The 18,891-nt window shown below is 37.9% G+C and overlaps 1 long non-coding RNA gene across 1 annotated transcript in view; it reads right to left on the bottom strand.

Moving 5' to 3' along the window:
• LOC103038501 (uncharacterized) overlaps positions 1 to 18,891 on the bottom strand; it is a 104,560-nt gene that overhangs the window by 39,991 nt on the left and 45,678 nt on the right. The gene's annotated exons all lie outside the window — the stretch shown is intronic.

Below are 18,891 nucleotides of genomic sequence, written 5' to 3'. Positions count from 1 at the left end.
ACAAGAGACCGATTATATCAGGCAAATATTGTTTATTTGTCAGTATGGAGTGCACAATTACTATTTTTTTTTTTACCACAATATACAGATCTGCAAAAAATTAAGACCACTCCAGTTTCTGAATCAGTTTCTCTGATTTTGCTATTTATAGGTATATGTTTGAGTAAAATGAACAATAATAAAATGAAATGTTTTATTCTATAAACTACAGACAACATTTCTCCCAAATTCCAAATAAAAATATTGTCATTTAGAGCATTTATTTGCTGAAAATGAGAAATGGCTGAAAAAAAGATGCAGAGCTTATAGACCTCAAGAAATGCAAAGAAAACAAGTTCAGAATTCTAAAGTTTTAAGAGTTTTTTTTAATCACAGTTTTCATGCATCTTGGCATGTTCTCCTCCACCAGTCTTGCACACTGCTTTTGGATAACTTTATGCCTTTACTCCTGGTACAAACATTCAAGCAGTTTAGTTTGGTTTGATGGCTTGTGATCATCCATCTTCCTCTTGATTATATTCCAGAGGTTTTCAATTTGGTAAAATCATCATTTGTAAGTGGTCTCATTTTTTTTCCAGAGCTGTATATCGAAAAAAAAATATATATATATTGCAATGCCTATTTTTTGCCAATATCGTGCAGCCTTAATCTCAGCCTACTCCAACCACACAAAGTTTAACTTAACAAAGCTTTTTCTTTGCTTATTTAAAAAGAAAACTGAACAAAATTAAACAAAATGGAACAGAATATCCTCTGGTATATATCCAAACGTGTTTAAATAGCTTCATTTTAAAAATCTTTGGAACTTGACAAATGAAATTCTTGTGCTAAGCTCTACTTAGCACAGGGGAATTCCCCACATTATTCAAAGCGTCTGCATGACTGAATCATTAGGATTTGAACAGTCATTCGGGGCATTTGATGTGAAATGAGAGAGAATGTTTCTAGAGAAATGAACTGATTCAGAATTGTTTATAGTGGTGCTGAAAGGAACCACAAACCTGACTAGTTTAACGCCTCTAAATGTTACCGCACAGAAAGTTATGTGGACACCTCAGCTAATGGAAATTTCAGTTGTGATGAGAAAAGCGTGACATACGAACCAAATCTAAATCTAAATGATTTTTTTTTTTATTCTGGGTACAGAACACCCTAATTGACTTTTTTTGTTTCTTCTCAACTCTTTCTTATGTACATAAAGTTATGGGGGGATGGTGGAATTCCTTTATGTAAGTCTACAGATGGATACTGTTGTTGATCTACTTTGTATTTTTGTGTTGTTTGCTTTTCTGCCTTACATGATTTCTGTAACATTTCACACTGGTTTTTACTACTAGAGTAGATTCTATTCTTTTAGATTAATTTATTTTCTCCATGATCTGAAAACAAAGACATTTAGAGAGGTTTGATCTGAAATGCATCAGATAAAGTACTTGGGGGTTTATTTTTTCCTTATTTTACCTTTTTTTTTGGCCCTATCAGTTAGCCCTAGCCCTTCATTTTAAGATTTCACATCAATAGGTTGTGCGTCTCAAATCGTGTGTTAGGGGGAACATGGTCTTTCAAACTAAGATTTCTCACAAAATACTTTCTCAACTAGTGGCCAATGAATCCCACAAAAGTATTATTACAATTACAGAAGCGCGATTAATCGATTTAATCGATTAATTCGAATTTACAGTTAAGGACAATGTGTTTTTATAAAAATCGATTTTTTTTTTGTTTTAATTTTCACCACCGACGCTTTCCTGTGGGCTCCCATACTTCAGACTGAGCTTAGCCCCGCCCCTCCCTCCCGCGCGCACCCCCAGCCCCGCCCCTCCCTCCCGCGCGCGCGCACCCCCAGCCCCCTCTCTCTACCTCCCGCGCGCACCCCACACAACACACACAAAACATGATGGTGGAGCTTGTGGTTCGGTTTTGCGGCGTCGGACGTAGATCAAACAGGTCCTCGCTGTAACGTGTGTTTAAACCGATTGCTTCTAAAGGAAGCAGCGCGACAAATTTATCTCTATACCTTAAACAGAAGCGGAGTGGGAGAAGTGCTGCTCCCAATGGAATGAACGCAGCAGCAGCAGCACTAGCACACCATCCAAAGTAAAACAAGCAACTGTCCCTGAAACATCTTCCAACCGTGTACCAGGTTCTGTATGCACTACAGTTTATGATTTTTTTGCATATTCATGAGAAAAGATCTCATTTTATAGAACACTGGCACTTATTTAAAAGCTTTGTTTTGCAATTCAAGCCCAATGGGGAAAGCTCTTTATTTAATAGCATATTAAATTGTATTTGTTTTCTATTTTGTATGTTTTATCAAAAGGGGCACCATTTTATTTATTTCTATTTGTTTTTTGAGGGTGTGTTTATTTATTTATTAAGTTTGAGGGTGCATTGAGTCACTATGTTTAGCTTTCTAAAAGTTACTAGATGTTCTCACTGTTTACAATTGATTTTTTGCTTGTTTCTGGATGCACTTTAAACCACAAAGAGGACATTTAAGTGAAAACTAAATAAATAAAAAATAGTTTTCAACCATATCTTTATCATCTTTAATTAGATTTTTAGTAGGGGAAAAAAATTGATTTAAATCGAAAATCTGATTTTTTTTTTTTTTGGGGCCATATCGCACAGCTCCAATTACAATGTACATTTTGTTGCAAATGTTGTACTAAAATATTATACCAACATTAAAATATTTGCACTAAAGTACAATTTAAAATGTTTACAAATAAATGTTTCAATACATGCTACACTAAAGTGACGCTGTTGCAATTTGTATTTGAAATAAACAAACAACGTTAACATATTTTGATCATAGTTTGCCATTGGTCTTAGTGTTCCTGTGGTGTGGAAAATCCCAAGTTCCTGATCAAGTATTCTGTTTTAGTGATTGCTGTCAGAAGGCCCTTATTTCAACAAAAAAAACTATTTGAGCAACCTTTCATTGAGAGTACGCATATCATCCCACCAGTCACAATTGTGACCGGTAATAAAAGACACTTTTTCATCTACTTTTCTCTTTTTTTTTTGGAGGAAATAATGATTTGCATATTTGCATATCTGGGAAAAAATTGGGCATAAATGGGTTAATAATGTTTGATATTATGATACCAATTACATTAATAGTTTTTTGGTGGGAGGGGTTGTACTTAATCCATATTTCAATATGAAAAAGTATCCTACCTTCTAAGCATTAGCAACGTCATGTTTACATCACTAAATACAGTTTAAAATGCTATTTTTAAGTCAACAAGCTGTGTAAGAAGAGTGGACTGTAGGATGGTGATCAAAATGGGTAAAATAATTAATGTGGAAACTGCATTATTACTTTTATAAAGTCGTATTTTTAGTTACTGCCTTTGTACAGCGTGTCTCAGAACTCCCTTTCATTTCAGAAACTGAAGGAGAAAAAAACTGAAAGGGAAATGACATATCTGTATATCCCAGCAGTTGTACGATTGCTGACACAACCAGTAGGTATCTTGCATTTTTATAAGCAGTATTATTGGTCCGCATGTGATTACTCAGGATTGTTGAGGATTGAGTGGATGGATGTCAGTGTTTACTGTTTTAAGGGAGCCTCCGTGTCTATGTTACCTTCTGTCTCTCTCTCTCTCTCTTTAGTTAGGATGTTTTATTCAGATCTGTCGGAGTCATTAGTTTGCCACAATCTGATAATATTTCATATTTTCTGTTCTCCATGAATCTGGTCAAAACTAATTCCATCCTCAGAGTTACTGACTACCCACCAGCCCGGCCTTATTCTGATGAAAATTCCATTTGTCTGGCCAAACTGATGGAAGTGTCTGGACTCCAGGCTTCCAAATCATCCACCACAGATCACAGATTATTTTCCTTGCCTTGGTTCCCCAATGGGGGATTCCTCAAATTCCTCAAATGTTGAAGGTCTCCCTCCACTAAAATCCACTTTTTCTTGTTCTTTTGTGAAATACTACAGGTCTTCCAGAGTTATAAATTCATGCTGCTTATGAAACTGTTCCTCAACCTCCATTGTCTGCAGTAGCTAAGAAAAAAAAATATTGAGAAAAACAAGTCGATCAGAAAAAGTTCTGTCTCTACGTCAACTCGTGAGTTCAAGGCCTCGCCCACCTCGGCTTGGGACCGCCCACAGACAATGCTGAACCCGAGCTACAGCAGAGCTGACATGGTTAGCTAGGTACAGAGTTTTACAGCTTCCGTTTATAAGATGCAGCTAGTATCTTATGTAAGTAAGTAACTAAGTTTTAATTGAACATTGATAACATTTATTTCGGCCGCGGGGCGTCTCACGGCTGAGCGACGCTGAGAGTCCAAAGTTAAGTGAAGTTTTCAGATCTTTAAAACTAAGGCTGTATCTCTTAAACATTTTGTCGTTTGAGTGTTGGAGCGGTAAAATTGACTGTGGGGAAAGGCAGGTAGTACGTTCTGCTGCAGTGCCGTTAGCCAATCAGAGGTGATATGTTTGAATAATGAATATTCATGAGCAAGAGCCGAAATCCTGTCTTTCTTTAGTGACAAGTCATTCAGTGAAATAAAGCAGGGCTATACAGAAACACCGGAGCATATTTTTTATTTTATTTATTTATTTATTTATTTATTTTATTTTATTTTTTTACAAAAAACGAATGAATGAGACTTTAAATGTTTTGTCGGATACTCCTGTCAGTGTCCTGTGATCACATTTTTGTAAAGTTGGTAAAAATATCAATGAATATGATTTAATCTGATATAGGACTATGTATGTGATAAACTTTGGTCTAGTACTTTTCTTTGATGCTTCTGTATAAGACAGGTGCTATCTTTACACACACACACACACACACACACACACACACACACCCTGACATCCTAGTACAGAACAGAGGCATGTACAGTACAGTGTCATAAAGCACTGAGTGAAAGTGTGAATGACGGAAGGTCACTAAAAGGCTTAGCGCAGACTCGTGGGAGCGAGCTCACCTGGACATTCAGCTCGGACAAGCCCTTTGTTCTTGCTTCTCTACTGCTGATTAAACTGTTACACATTAATAATTCCCCTGATTAAAGACACCATCTCAAGCACCGTCGGCTCGAGCCCGGCGATAACGAAGAGACACAGCGACTGTGCTCAGTAAACATCTCGCAGGTTAACTGAGGACTACTATTTAATTTATTTACAGATCTCTGGCCAGGGGGCAGGAGGTGACGAGCTCAGGCTGTTGCAGCACTTTCACATGTGGCACTTCTCCTGGTTTAGGGGAGTACGTGCAGAGAGACATGACACAGCAGGTGTTCCCCCGGTCATGGCGAGCTCATCCTCTGCCTCTCATTCCATTTGGGGACGGGCTGAGCCGGCAGAGACAGCTGCCACCGTCCCCTCGTATGTCACACACTTGCGCACTCTCACACACGTATCTCACACAGCTGACAGGAGATGTCCCTCCGAGTCAGCTGGATTCTCAATCGAAATGCCATAGGAATGGAACAAACATACGATTGGTCACAAGCTTCTCCATGAAGGTCACGGTAATTTTGAGAAGAGCTTAGAAACTCTTAGAAACAATATGTAAAATTATACTACTGATATAGAGTGGGCTGCAAAAGTATCCCTTGAACCTTTTCACATTTTGTCACCTTACAACCTCAAACTTCAATACATGTATTATATTGAGATTCTAAATAATATACCAACACAAAGTAGCACATAATTGTGAAGTGAAACATAAATGACACAGTTTTTAAAATGAATCAAATAAAAACCTGAAAAGTGTGATTTAATAAATCCAGCTGTGAGTAATTTGGTTTCAGTATAAATACCACTGTTCTGTAAAGGACTCAGTGGTTTGTTAGAGAACACTAGTGAACAAACAGCGTCATCAAGACCAAGGGACTCACCAGACAGGTCAGAGATAAAGTTGTGAAGAAGTTTAAAGCAGGTTTAGGTTATAAAAACATATACCAAGCTTTCAGCATCACAAAAAAAGCAAAAAAAGGTTTTCTACAACTGCAAACCTACCAACACATGACCACAAAACTGGTCTTTATGGAAGAGTGGCAAGAAAAAAAAACATTAATGAAAGAAAGACATAAGTGTCATCTGCAGTTTACCATAAACCACGTAGGGGACACAGCAAACCTGTGGAAGAAGGTGTTGTGGTCAAACGAGACCAAAGTTTAAGTTTTTGGCCTAAATCCAAAGCTCAAAATGTGATGGAAAAGTAACATCCTGATCACGCCATCCCCACTGTGAAACATGGTGGTGGCAGCATCATGCTGTTTGGACATGCAGGTAAATCCTGAGGAAAAAACTGTAAGACGCCACTAAGGACTTGAGACTGGGAAGAAGATTCACCTTCCAGCAAGACAATGACCCTAAACATACAGCCAGAGCTACAGTGGAAAATATTCATATACTAGAATGGCCAAGTCCTGACCTAAATCTTATTGAGCTTCTGTGGCAAGACATGAACATTTTTTTGTTCACAGACGCTCTCCAATCAACCTGGAAGAAGGAGCAAAAATTTGTGCAAGGCTGGTAGAGAGATACCCCAAAACACTTGCAGCTGATATTTTAGTGAAAGGTGGCTCTACTAAGTATCGATATAGCATGGCTGAATACTTTTGCACATCACACACTTCAGATTTTTTTTTAATAGAAACTCTATCCTTTTCATTCCACTTCACTATTTTGTGCCACTTTGTATTGGTCCATCACTTAATAATATCGCAATTAAAAAAATAATAATAATACATTTTATTTTTATAGCGCTTTTCAGGAAACTCAAAGTTTGTGTTTGCAAGGTGACAAAATGTGAATGCTTCGTGATTCTTTTCTCATACATCACAAACTGATAGTGAGTGAAGTTCAAACCAAGAATAAGTTTGATGCAGTTATTATTACTTCAGTGGGTTGCAAAATTAAAAAAAGTTGGCATTAAAATATACATTACTAATAATAATGTACTAAAGACTTAGTACATGACATGGATGTTTTTTCTCTTACACTACATACAATTCCTGCATATACAAGTCTGCAAAGACTTCTATAACCCAAAATACATGTGCAAGTTTCAGTGCTTTGTTTATTAGATTTTTACTTGGCTGTGTTGTATCAGTAATGTGTGCACATCATACACTTTGTATGAATTTTGAACTGTTTTTTAGGCACATATGTACTAATTCCATTTAACACCAGGCTGTCGGGTTACATCAAGTCAGACATCAGCTTCCTTAAAAACTGCCACATGCCATAATGCCATTCCATTAAAATGAAAATACTTAGAGCATTCTAACCAGTAGAGTAACTGTAGAGCAAACAGATGCCTGCACTGGCTAGTTAGCATCACACTAGTGATTGTAAGAGGAGGGGGGTGGTGGTGGGGGGGTATTCCTGTCCCACCACAGAGAGCTAGGCCAACTGTGCACTCCATGACTTCCAGTAATGGATGGCTTGGAATCACCAGGGATCCAACACATAGGCGACCCCCCAGTGGGCCAAGAGAGCCCTTAAAAATGCATATATACACATATACATAAATATGAGTTGAAAAATTACAATGTCCTATGTACAATGTTCAGAACCCTATATTTCTAAACCTGGTAACATTGTAAACCTTCGGTAACATACGAGCACTTTCTCTACATACTTTTTTTATTATCCTCCCTGGGTCCTCATTGGTCAGGAGCGCACAGGACCACCACAGAGGAGATATAATTTGGGTGATGGATCATTTCCATCACTGCAGTGACGTGGACATGGTGGTAGTGTGTTAGTGTGTGTTGTATTGGTATGTGTGGATCAGACACAGCAGTGCTGCTGGAGTTTTTAAACACATCAGTGTCACTGCTGGACTGAGAATGGTTCAACAGTGTCCTGTGGGCATCATCCTATGGGGCCCTGGCCACTGAAGAACGGGGTAAAAAGAGGGTAATAAAGTATGCAAAAAAACAACAACAACAACAAAGATACAGGGCTACAGCCTGTAGATATAGAATACATACATAAATAAATAAAAACATAAATAAATAAATAAAAAGGTATACGAACAAGGACATGGTCATTATATATCTATGTCATATTGGGTTATCCCATATATAAACCACATATGTCACCAGGGTTTTCTCCCACGTGGCTTGTTTTAACACGATAAATGCACAGACTACAGGCCAATAATACTCACTCTGAACGGCCAAAGAGCTAACTAGCGCTTAGTGCGGTTAGCAGCTAATGTTAATAATGCTTCAGCAGTGCTAGCTGAAGTTAGCAGCAGGCTACAGGCTGATAACACTCACCTTTGAAAGGCCAAAGAGCTAGCGCTTAGTGTGGTTAGCAGCTAATGTTAATAATGCTTCAGCAGTGCTAGCTGGAGTTAGCAGCAGGCTACAGGCTGAAAATATATCATCTCTGAACAGCCAAAAAGCTAATGCTTAGTGCAGTTAGCAGATAATGCTAATACTACTGGAGAACTAAACTGAAAATCCTATATAACGATGTACTTATGTACATGTACTGAGTGTCTTTACTGCTCCTTACAACCTGGTTAAGACGGACTGGATTATAAGGCACACTGACGATTTTTGGAAAAAATTAAAGAATTTTAAGTGCACATATTTCTATACTCTATTTTTTACACTATATGTTTAATTGCTTAGTGGAAACCATAAAAGAAGGGAATTTTAATCTTCAGTCCTGAGTGTGTGACCCTGACTATTATAACACACCTCTCCACTCGCTTGTTTTGTGGTTCACGCACGTTTCCACCATAATACCAAACACATGCTTCAGGGTCAAATTCAAAATTCTATCACAGCTGCATTCAAAATGACATGGAGAGAGAGACAGAGAGAGAGGGGCACCACAAAGAGGGCACACAAGGGAGACATTAGCCTTAAGGCATATTTTCAGCCTATTACATTCGTCCCGGAGCTTCATCATAAACCCATCTCTCTCCGAGCATTACCTTCATTTGAATTTCAAAGCATCTTAAAACAGGTACGCCGAGAACGACTGCAGTCTAGAATGCGCCGCAGTCTTTCTGCAGCCAGAAGGAATACATAAAACATGAATGACTGACGGCGCTTCTTGCCTCTTGCTATTTCCGGGCTGTAGTACGGTTTGGTTTTCTCTTTCCAGAAAGACGGCGGATCAGGTGTCGCAGTTGTGAAGCATGCGAAACGCGGCTGGAAACTACAGCAGTGTATTCAAATGATGCAGGGGTGTGCGTTACATACTTGGCTACGTCCCAGAACAGGCCGTGCAGAAGGGGGGGAGGGGGGGGGGTCCCGTTGCTACCCAGGAAACAGTGAGTAAGTCAGCAACCATCGGTACAAATTCCCCCAAACCCCACCCACCCCCAACCCTCTGCTGATGCGGTGTGCTCCGCAAATATCTGCTGCTCACTCAAGCACCAAACCAAAAAAGAGAGTAGTAGGAAGAGTAAAAAAAAAAAAAAAAAAAATGCAATGCATTATTTCTTACGACAAAAATTTGGCATGCATAAAAAAAAAAAGGATTTGGCCAAACACTGAATAAGTTAAAAAGCCTTAATGTATTATAGTCTTAATTTTTTAAGAATTTAAATCAATCACACTATTTACAACTATAATTTAAATGGTATTTTTAATATCCCAGCAGACAAACCAACAAATCACATTACGTTTTCCTCAGAAGTGCTTTTCTAATCATACTTTTTTTACCATGCAGTGCAATTTCAGCAACACTTTTACCTCAGAAGTGCAATTTCACACAAATTAACCTCTGTAGTGCAATTAATCCATACATTTACCTCAATAGTGCCACCTGATCATAAATGCATCTCAGCACTGCTTTTCTAATTATACATTGACCTAAGAACTGCTATTCTAATCACACATTTACTTCAGCACTGCTATTCCAGGCACATATGTACCACAAAACTGCTATTCTAATAGTAAATTTACCTGCTACTCAAGTCACATTGAAGTTTATACAGGGGAAAAAATCTCAAAAATATCAAATAAACTCACTTAAAAAAACACCATATATTTTTGGCCAAATATTTTCAGTTGCCAAATATTTATTGCATCCATAGCAAATATCAACTAGAGATATTGTTGTGTCCAACTGAGACTTTGGCCCTTTGTTAAACACCAGAAAAAAAAGAAGGAAAAAAAAAAAGCTCAATAGATTACCGCTCTTAAAAAAGTTTGCCTCATGATCAGGAAAGGTTATCACCTTTTATGATGCATCTGAAGCCTCTATACATTACCTGCTTGGAGAGCACGCTCTCTTATCTCCTGCAGCACTATAAGAACTTCCTGTGAGAGGTGTTTATCTGCACAAACGCAATCTCAATCGCTTAACAACCTGCAAAACAGAGCACTGAAACAAAAAATCCAAATATTCCGTATTTCACGGAACCTCATTGCTCAGTAATGTAATTAGGTCAAGTCGAGACCTCCCAGTCAGACAAATTAGAACTGTGCGGTGTCAAGAGGTCGCAGAGAACTCCTTTACCTCAATCAACATTCAACCTAGTTTCAATTCTGCCTCCTGAGGAGAAACGGGACCCTGTAATGGTTTCTATCACGAGGCATGACAAAAGAGCGAGGTGAAAAAAGTGAAACGCACAAACGCTCCATTAGCTATGCATGCCTGGCCAGTACTTTGTGATCGGCCTCCGACACACTGACATGACGTTCCATGACACACGGTTTAAAGGCAGCTGTTCTGGTCTCAGACGAGTGAGCCGAGACCATCAACATTTAAATGTAACACAGTCAAAATCCCCTTACACATGTACAGGAAAGGAAACGGGGACAAAAGAAACCCTTTACTTACCAGACAGGTAGATCAAAACTAAACGCTCAAGTTAAAAAGGAAATTCTATGCAGTAATTTAAGAAGCAGGATCTCTTACTAAACACCAATCTAAAGACTAATCGTGTTAAGACTTCTGTGAAAATATAAGAATATAAGAAATAAGACACAAAGAGGGTGTTTTTTTTTTTGGTAATGTGTTTTTTTGCAACATAGTATAAAATAAATACATTTATTCTAATATTAAGGGATTAACTATTTTGAAGGCATGTACCTATTTAGAACAGTAAGGATTGAGGTCAAGTTGCAGTCAGGAACAGCAATATACAGGGGTTGGACAATGAAACTGAAACACCTGGTTTTAGACCACAATAATTTATTGTCCTGATGGACAGTTCTGGTGGAGACAGGAGAGTTGAGGTGCACATTAAATTCTGCCATGATTTTGGCAGCTGTGGTTTTATGTTTTTTGGATACAATCTCTTTAAGACAGCTTCCTCTTTCGTCCACAGTTAATCCTGTTGGATGTGGTTGGTCCTTCTTGGTGGTATGCTGACATTACCCTGGATACCGTGGCTCTTGATACATCACAAAGACGTGCTGTCTTGGTCACAGATGCGCCAGCAAGACGTGCACCAACAATTTGTCCTCTTTTGAACTCTGGTACGTCACCCATAATGTTTTGTGCTTTGCAATATTTTGAGCAAAACTGTGCTCTTACCCTGCTAATTAAACCTTCACACTCTGCTCTTACTGGTGGAATGTGCAATTAATGAAGATTGGCCACCAGGCTGCTCCAATTTATCCATGAAACCTCCCACACTAAAATGACAGGTGTTTCAGTTTCATTGTCTCACACCAGTATGCCACTAATTTACGGCTAGAAAGGCAAATACAAATAGTTTTTGACTGCAAAAGACCTTCAGGTAGATTTAGAGATTGGAGTGGTGGTGCACTCTTCTACTGTGCGGCAACATCTACACAAATGTGACCTTTATGAAAGACCCAGTTTACACCAGGACACTTATCATGACTGTAGTATCTGATTGTACCCTGATGACATTAATCACAGAAGTAATGGTAGTCAAATGTTTGTCTGGTTATTCAAAGTGAACTTGGATTATTATGTGGGACGCAATATGCAAATCTGCTCATCACACAGCAACCAGTTGAACACATTCAGCCTCTTTCTGTGCTGCTGTAGCTTTGAAGTTTGCATGCAGTTTTGCATGCTGTCATGAATTTAATCAGATTAGTCACAGCGTTATTGTGTGATTAATCATGAATAATCACACTCATCCTTCTTAAGACCTAAGCATTTAATAATAGATATTTAAACGCAAAAAAAAAGAATGAATGTAAGATTGGCAAAACATAATTAGTGGTGTAAATTGCTTAAAAAATAGAGCGTGAGAAAGAGAATAAGATGTAATCTAGCTACCTTCTGAACTCAATAGTATTGGTACTTTGTTTATCTCATGGAATAGATCTGCTTATAGGTCACCAGGCTCAGTAAACTTGAAAAAGTAATAATTTCTATAAACAAAAAAAAAAAGCTCATTAAAAGTTTCCAAATTAATTGCATGCTTTAAATGTGCCAATGTTGACAGCACTAGTTTACACTGCTGTAAATGTGAGTTTTAATATGTCTCACGTCCCAGGTTTGGTTTGTGCAATTGGGTTTGTTTCTGTTTTAAATGCACCGTGCATTTTGATGTGGCGTAAATTGATCTAGATATAAGACCCATAAAATGATTAGGTTTAATTTAGGTCACAACTGATAAGGTTTTAAATAACATGTTATGTTTAAAGAAAGAAATCATGAAAATAAAACCACTATGGGGGTTTTATTCAGTGGCAGAAGAAACACTGGTAAAGAAAAAACAAAAAGAAACAAGAAAAAGATTTTCTTTTGAAGGTCTGGTACATTTGGTCAAGCGTGAAAATTAGTTTCAAGCCCAGGAGCAATTCAGAGCACTGATCTCTAGTCCTCCTGAAACCAGTGGTCTAGAGTTTACTTTTAGTGAACTCTAGTGCAGTCCACTTCAAGTGTGGAAGCTATCTGCTCCTGTTGCGATGTGTGGGGTTGCATGATTGGTTCATCTATTGTTTTTGCTAAGATTTTTCTTCTTCTTCTTCTTCTTATTATTATTATTCTTTTTCTCCTGTAAAAACAGTTGTGCAGCCTAAACCGTAAGTCATAGAGAAATGAAACTTGGTAGGTAGATGTAGGATCAGTGCATCTCGGTGGACAACAAAAATGGCACCGATTGGTTAAGTGGTGGCGCTATAAACAAGGAAATTCATTTTTCACAATTTTCTCAATAACTCAAAAACCATAAGACCTACATTCAAAATTCTTTTTTTGATGGATTCCTTGGGTCAATACCAACAACTTTCTAATTTGGACCATGCACTTCCGTCAGTATAGATTTTGTGCTAATTTGCATAATATGCAAAACCTACTTTTGCAAACTAGTCCTAGGAATTTTGACCAATCCTGGCATGTTTGGTATCAAAACACTCGTGAGAGCATGCGCTTCAATATTCATTAAGAAAAAGTTGAAATATGTAAACAATATGGCCGCCATATGCAAATTAGTCCTTCCGGATATATGCCCCATTCACTTCAAGAGGTAAATTTGGAGCACTGTTTCTCAGCAACCGTGCAACCTAGCAAGTTGAAACTTTGCATGCAGAATCTATCATACAGCCTCTAAAGGATGTTCAAAGGGCAACTTAATCAATCAACATGGCTGAACACCATCAGCCAATCAGCATTCAGCAGACATTTTGGCAGGCTGAATGTTGCCCAATCTGGATGATATTTGGCAGTTATGTTCAGGTGGAGACACTGTAGTGACCTGCAAAGTGCTGAAACAATCCGCCCACTGGGGGGCGCTGTTCCAAAAAAACGAGTATATGTCAATCATGCTGTACTATTTTGACATCTAATTGTTTTTGCCATATTTAGTACAGTGGCTCTGACAAATTTCTCAATACAACTATGTTTAAAAAGTGCTTTGTTCATTCATAATTGCTAATTGTTTGAAAATAGCTATATTGAAACTACTCTCTGGATATTTGGCCTATCACCTCCATTTCAGTCTTGCTGCACACTGTAGAGTCTCTAGGTAAATGTTCATTAAAAACATTTGTGAAAATTTCACATACAATAGTGTGCAGGCATCAAGCAATCTGTGCGTCCTTGGAATTTCTAACCTAAATTGCTGTAACTCTGCAGTATTTGCTGTAATCTCACAATGTTAAAGACTTCTGTACAATATCACTCTGATGAAGCGCCATTTAATACAGAACTAGATTAAGAATAACTTGACATTACATGTCATATCAGAACATTCACTCCTTTGTGCCTCTTCTCAACATTAATAACAGGTGAAAGACTTTTGATCATTTTAAATGTGACAGAATGTCTCCAATTGTGTTAGACCTTCTTACACATCACCATCCTATGCTCTAGTAGGCACCATTGTGCTAGTTGGTGCTTGATGAAGCGCCATTTAATTCAGAACTAGATTTATAATAACTTCGTAATTACATGTCACATCAGAACATTCACTCCTTTGTGTTAATTTAAACTTGTTTGGTCAAACATTTCAGCTTGTTCTGCAAAGGTTCAAAGGTCAATCTGAATACCACTTTGTGAACATTCTGGTTGAAGCCACCTGATCAATACCAATAACATGTAGACACCTTTTGACTAGTTCTAACTCACTTAATGAATATCCTACAAAGTTCACTAGATTTACATGTGAATTTAAGCACTGATCAGGTTGAAAGGCCTCTGCTCAACATTAATAACAGGTGAAAAACTTGATAATTTCTAAATGTGACAGGGCATCTCCAATCATATTAGACCTTCTTACACATCACCATTCAATGCTCCAGTAGGCACCATTGTGCAAGTTGGTGCTTGAACCCGATGATTGCCGCTTGCGGCTATATTTTTTTATGTAATTGCTTTGATAAATCACTTGCATAGCTAAAAACTTGCCAGCCACTTAATTCTTTTTATCCAGGGAAAATAATAAACGGTAAATGGATAAAACTAGGTTCTAACACTTAGCAAAAACATGTACAAAAAAGGCAAATTCAAATGGAGATTAAATGCGTAAGAAAATCATCAATAATTTGCTCCTCTTACGAAAACAAGCCTGAAGTTGGTTTTGTATGCAAACTTGTATATGGGACAAATGTGAGAAAATTATAATTAAATCAATAATGGCAATTAACCATAAATAGTTACTGGGGCAGGCCTAATGCACTAAGTTTATTAATTTTACATAAAATTTACAATCTTACAATCAATAATTAAAAAAATTAAATCTGTATAATTCTAGTATATATGAGTATCATATTATTTTTATTAGCCAACAATCTGACCACAAGCAATACATTATTTATTATGCAGTCCCCACTGACACCTCCTCAGAAAGCACCAGTATTCAAAAGCTGTGTTTTGTTATGACATCCACACTTCTGCATATTTGACTGAATGTTTTATTAAAAGAACATGGAAGTTCTGATATGTAACAGACAGCAGGATTGGTCATAGTCTAGTGTGAAATTAATCAGCTATGATTCACTTTGCGCATATAAACAAATAGTTTAAACGTTGCCGATATTGAAGAAAAAGGGAAGAGAAACCTCCCTCGGTTGGCCCCAAGAAATTAATATAGTCTCATTTTACTTCCCTTTTATCAACATTAATCACCAACATCCTCCAGTGGGGTGCTGATGTTCGCAGTATTTAAAAACAGAAAACCAGCTATATTTAGGGAAGTGCCCTGAAAAGGAATGGAATTTACAGATCAATGATCTTCATCATACGTGCAACAATGAAGAATACACAGAGCAGAGACACTGCAGCTTATTGGGGGTTTTTAAGATCATAGCTGATTAATAGCTGCGTATGATTATCCCCAGCTTTGCTCCGGGCATGTCAGTTTAATCCATCACTCACACAAATGACAATCCAATACGCTGCATTGATTTCATCTGATCTGATGCACGGGCAGATCTGAAGAAAGCCTCGTATGGATCTCAGGTTCTTTTTTTTTGCGCACAGCTGCTCTATTCCAGGCACACACCGCACAGTGTGCACTGTCTGACTGCACAAGTCAAGTCAGCAGTAATGGAGCTGTGGTGTGTCAGTACAGACACATTTTTTAAACAGAATGTATGTCTACGGTACCAATGGGAATACTAAGCAGGTGTTGAGGGCGTCTGGCTTAGGCTTCAGAATACCAAAGCAGTGGTGCTGGCAAAAATTATTACAGAGCTAAAGGAAAGGAGCTTTTAATTCCTTTTTTTAAATCATTAATTTAAAATTTTAGCCCACTTAGTTCATAATTTAAAAGGCCAACTACACAATCCACTCATTACAATATCTGTAATAATGCTCCCAACAGTGGCGGATGCTGGTCTTTCAAGGAGGGGAAGCTCAATTTCGGCCTACATCTTAACATATGTAGTTTTATTTACAATAAGTTCACACACAAAAAGGTACCCATTCTTCACATTGAACAATTACATTAAAAAAAAGACGCTATGACATGAATAAACATAAAATGATCAGTAAAAAAACATTACGCAAAATCTTTAAAGTTGGTAAAGGAAAAAAAAGAAAATGCCGCTATAAGGATTAGGATTAGAACTCAGAACAGAATGAAAATGCTCCCATCACGGATTTTTACACTAAAAGATTGCTGAATCGCTCATTTCGCTGTCAATCAAAAAGGGACTCCGCCTCAGACAGATCATCCAATCATCATGCAGAAGCTGATGCCCATAGACCCCCAGAGACGCTGAGCTTCCGATGGACGGGACAAAGCCCAGCATTTATCCAATGACTCGTCTCGTTTCGCCGCGCGCTTTGCTCCGCTATTTTTTTTTACATTTTAGGCGAAGCTGAGCTTCCCTTGCAGTCTTAGAGCAATCGCCACTGGCTCCCAACCAGCAGGGTAAAGACTAACACATGCCACTATTACACGTGCATCACTTCTGTTCTGTTTGGTCAGATATGGGATGTGGTTTATTATAAAGAAAGCAAATGCTGGCGTACTGAAGCGCTCTGCTGATATCTGTGGATCATGGCAAAGCGCAGACGTTTTTTACCGGCGTCAGCTCGCCGCAGAGCTGAACACAATCAGCCTCCGTAGCCGGGCTACGTCAGTGCGTGATGACGTAATTACACAGGCACGTAGCCAGATAGGCTAGGCTAGGCTAGGCCAGGCTTGGATCCACGATGAAGCCAAACCGATCCTAACCGAGCGGAACTCGGCTCTAAAATGTCCTGCACTGAAGCCGAGCAGAGCGCAGTGGAGCAGAATGAGTGCACATGAAGCTTCCACAAGTAGAAGCCATAGTTGAGAGATAAAACTGATTCAGTGGTGTGGAAATTGTTCGGCTTTCAAAGGTCTGATAAACTTCAGTCTTCAGCTTGCTCCAAATTGTTCCGGAGAGTGGAGCCAAACAGCAGCGATAATACATCTAATCTGTTTCACCACATCAAGCAGTTTCACTACATACAATATTTTCCTTATTCTGGCTGAAATGGTTTTGTAGTTTATGTTGTACTTAAGTTATTTATAGTTGATAAAGCCTATAGGTCAGTTTATTTGAAGGGGGTATCATGTTCCTTTTATGTATATGAAGGCTTTTTGCATTTATCTGTTATAATTTTAAGTTATTTATATTGGTAATGTGTTTATAGGTTTATGTTTGACAGGGATGTGGTTTTTATTTTGCTATATGCAGTTAAAAGTTAGCATTGATTTATTTTGACGTTTCTTTTTACTAATGTATTTTACAGTTTTTGTGAGAGGAGGCTTCAAAAGACTTAAATTAAAATTAAATCTTCAGACAGTAGTAGGCACAGATTTCCATTGCATTCCATTTATTCTTAGCAGTTTTTCTGAGGCCTTCAAAGTATTCATTTCGATATCTAAATTATATCGTATGGACCGAAATTAAGGAATATATCGCGATATACATTTTGGTCATATCGTCCAGCACTACCTAACATTATTAGGTGATAAGTTAGATTCTTGTTGTCTCCAAAACCACCAAAAAATTCAATAAATTAACAAGCAATTTCTGTGCAAATATTACACTCAAAGTTCAACAACTATCCAAATTCCAAGTACCCAAGTTGTGTATCAAAATATACTGAAGACCTCAAATCAGATCACAGACCAGCTATTATTTAAAAGCAATAGATTAAAACCTACATTAACATTTATCAACAAGCATAACAGGGTGTGCTAGGTGGTTGTGAGGTAGTTGCTATGGTACCTCAGATGGTTGCCATGGTGTCCTAGGTCTTTGTTGCTGTGGTACACACCATGTGGTTGTTAGGCTTTACTTTTGCATTTGAACCATTCTGAAAAAGATGTGCGGCAAAACTTTTCATTTAGTAAAAAACACTGCTTCACAAAATATATATATCAATTTTCACACAGCATTAATTTGAATGAATTATTAGTTTATAAGACAAGACAAGACAACCATATACACCATACTTGTGCTGGGCACAGATGGAATTTGCCTTCTGCCTTTAACCAATCCATGGAGTGAACAAAAAAAAAACAAAAAACACACACACTCAGAAGACACACACTGATTTTATGAAAGCACACAGTAAGCAGCCCAGGAAGCAGTGAGGATTAAGGGCCTGCTTAAGTGGCAGCCCACCAAACCCAGTTATCAAACCCAGAACCTTGTTGCCAATACTTAAGCCATCACTGCCCCTTTATATGTAAAGACTGGTGTCAGACACTGGTTCTTTTTGTGTTGTGTTTAAAAGTTAATGCTTCATTACTCCACGTGTTGGTGGAATAATAAAATAACAGCTAATCAAATTAGAGCTGGACAATATCAACATTTTATCGTATCATGATAAATTTTCTTATCGTATCCACAATATGCCTATTGAGGATATCCTCACTGCTTACAAGCACACAGCAAACATTGTATATATCTTAAGTTTTTGTATAAATCTTCAGATTTAAAGAATCTGCCATTCCTGCATTTTGTCAAGGAGTTAAAACAATAAATACTTTTTTTTTCCTTCTAATTTTTCCCTTTTTC

Source organism: Astyanax mexicanus, chromosome 8, assembly GCF_023375975.1.
Source record: "Astyanax mexicanus isolate ESR-SI-001 chromosome 8, AstMex3_surface, whole genome shotgun sequence".
NCBI classification, from domain to species: Eukaryota; Metazoa; Chordata; class Actinopteri; order Characiformes; family Acestrorhamphidae; genus Astyanax; species Astyanax mexicanus.
The sequence above is the reverse complement of the archived record's forward strand: the minus strand, read 5'-3'. Positions and strand labels throughout refer to the sequence as shown.